At 40.3% G+C, this 2,785-nt stretch overlaps 1 protein-coding gene across 1 annotated transcript in view; it reads left to right on the top strand.

The window, feature by feature from the left end:
* Positions 1 to 1,427: 1,427 nt before the first annotated feature.
* nfrkb (nuclear factor related to kappaB binding protein) overlaps positions 1,428 to 2,785 on the top strand; it is a 26,861-nt gene continuing 25,503 nt past the window's right edge. Inside the window, 1 exon segment of the mRNA XM_048229944.1 lies at positions 1,428 to 1,605. The gene's annotated coding sequence lies outside the window, so the exon portion shown is untranslated.

Here is a 2,785-nt window from a genome sequence, read left to right as displayed (position 1 = left end):
AGCACACACACACATTCACTAACAGCAGAAAAAGTAATTAAAAGTATATAATATTAAAAAAAACAACAGCCGATGGGGCTAATAATTAAACTCAAAGACAACAGCTGCAGATAGGGAAGCTGACAGAGGCAAGGGTGCAGAACAGTGCAGCGGAGCTAAAATTACTGTAACAAACTAAAAATCAGAAATTGATGTAATAGCCTATGCTGTGCCAGAAGATACCGATGCTGCCACCTAGTGGTAGATTCGTAGTGGCACGCCTCCACAGTTTCAAAATGCTCATAATCAAGATCCTGGGGTGTGTGGGTGGGTGTGGACTGAGAGTGCAAATGTGTGTGTGTGTGTGTGTGTGTGTGTGTGTGTGTGTGTGTGTAAAGTCTTAACTTGTATATTCTGAAATAGCAACCATTTTAAAGCCAGGTTTCATGTCCATTGAAGCCTGCTTTACATTGGATTATTTAACACATTCCGAAATCGGGATAAATCACCCTATTTTTTTTTTGGAATCACTTGGGTCCGCACAGTGCTGTTGTTACAGTTTTCCTCAGTCGCTTTGGTGCTTTTCTCACATCACTATTACAGTAACATTTGCACAGCAGTTAGTGCATTTCTCAAAACAATTAGTGCAAACTGCAAAACCTAGTGGATAACCTGCAAACGCGTCCTTTTGCTCAAAATGGATAGTCTGTTCCTCAAAAGCAGAGTATTTATGCCAGTGAAACTGCCAGTGTCATCAAAATGAGATCTTGACACCATCATTTTATGAACAAGTCAAATGGCTTTGTCATGTTTTCATTCTGACAGTTTATGCTCTCAGTGTTTTCCATGCAAAAAAAAAGGTCAGAACTTCGGTGACACTACCCTGTGAACATGCTAAGACAGCACTATACAGTACTTGTACAGACATTTGAAAACTACAGTGAGTTACAAATTGCTGTAGTTGGGGGAGTAATTGAGTACAAGACACTGAATATATGCGTTTCCACAATTTTACTCTGTATGCTCTTTGCAATTCTACAGCACTGTGACAGAATTTGATAACTAGTTCACCAATTTTGTATGTAAATGACTCAAACAATGAAATGAAGACTATTAGTTTTGTGGGGAGCGACTTATTCAGCACATCCATAAGTATATTTCATTTTGACTGACATGACAAAACAACTGATGCATGTTCAAAAGCATTTTGCAATTTGTTCAGAGGAAGGAGAAATTGCTACTATGATGTGCACAAATGACTAAATGTTGTGGGTTATACTAATAGTAATGAGGAATTTTCATTCTGATCTGAGAAAAAACACCAAAACATTTGGAAAAACTGTAGTGAAATAAAACGCTGTAAGCAGGCTACTACCTTATCGATACAGCAGATGGCAGCACAGATTGCACAGACACAAGAAGAAGAAGAAGAAGACCCGGAAGTAATAACAACGGAAATCGTTCTTGTTATTGGAGTTTTTAGCCTTAAACTGCTGTAACTAAATATATGTCTTTCCAGTTGAGACCCACATATCGTAGTGTTATCTAATATTAGGCGTTCAGAAGAAAATGATGTGCCGTCATTCACCCAGTCACGTGTAAACAGGGTTGGAGACTATCGTTGAGGTAAGAATTAAATTAGCTAAACTAGCTAGCTGGATGGCTAACACAGTTTTAAAAAGTATAGAATTGCATTTGCTAATCAAGCAATTTAGCAACTACACTAAGTATCAGCATTGGTTCCTAGATTCATGTAGTAATTTAGTCGTTTGCGTGTATGAATACAGATGCAATAGAGACAGTCAGTAACAAGGAACTGTGCCAAGAAGCTAACTGTTAGCTCAAATGTCATGATCCTGGACATCATGAGTAACCGTTAGCCAACAGTATACTGCGATGGAATGACTCAATCTGTCATTGTCCGTAGCTCGGCTTGTCAGAGAGAATTGTGCGAAGTGATAAAGGATAACGTTTGGTTCCAGAGGTAAATGTCTTGTGTGAGAAGAAGAGAATGTAAACGTCAGTCTTTCATTGTGTTTAGCAATATTGTTACACATGCGTCATGTATTTGGTTGTGATCAACGTCCTGAGGTGCGGAGACTGTGTCCACTCCTATTAATAACAGTACCATAGTATCATAAGGTATGGCAGGCCTCCATTGATCTATCTTTAGATCGAGTGTCAGTAGTACATTCCGTCCCAAATGATTTGTTAGGTGAAGTCTCCATAAGTCAATACACAACTGAGGAGACCAATATGACCAGTATGTGTTCCCAAATATTGTGGGTTCTGCATCTCTCCCCAATATACTCTGAGTGATGCTCATGTGTGGGTTCTGCATCTCTCCCTGTCTCTCTAGTGCTCATGTGTGGGTTCTGCATCTCTCCCTGTCTCTCTAGTGCTTATGTGTGGGTTCTGCATCTCTCCCTGTCTCTCTAGTGCTTCTGTATCTCTCCCTCTGTCTCTCTAGTGCTTATGTGTGGGTTCTGTATGTTTCTCTCTCTCTCTCTCTCTCTATCCCTCTCTCTTGCTAGTGCTTATCTATGGGTTCTGTGTGTGTGTGTGTGTGTCTCTCTCTCAGGGTACTTATGTTTGGGTTCTTCATGTGTGTGTGTCTCTCTCAGGGTACTTATCTATGGGTTCTGTATGTGTGTGTGTGTGTGTCTCTCTCAGGGTACTTATCTATGGGTTCTGTATGTATGTGTGTGTGTGTGTGTCTCTCTCAGGGTACTTATGTGTGGGTTCTGTATGTTTCTCTCTCTCTCTCTCTCTATCCCTCTCTCTTGCTAGTGCTTATCTATGGGTT

This window comes from Alosa alosa, chromosome 2, assembly GCF_017589495.1.
Source record: "Alosa alosa isolate M-15738 ecotype Scorff River chromosome 2, AALO_Geno_1.1, whole genome shotgun sequence".
In the NCBI taxonomy this organism is placed as follows: Eukaryota; Metazoa; Chordata; class Actinopteri; order Clupeiformes; family Clupeidae; genus Alosa; species Alosa alosa.
The sequence above is the reverse complement of the archived record's forward strand: the minus strand, read 5'-3'. Positions and strand labels throughout refer to the sequence as shown.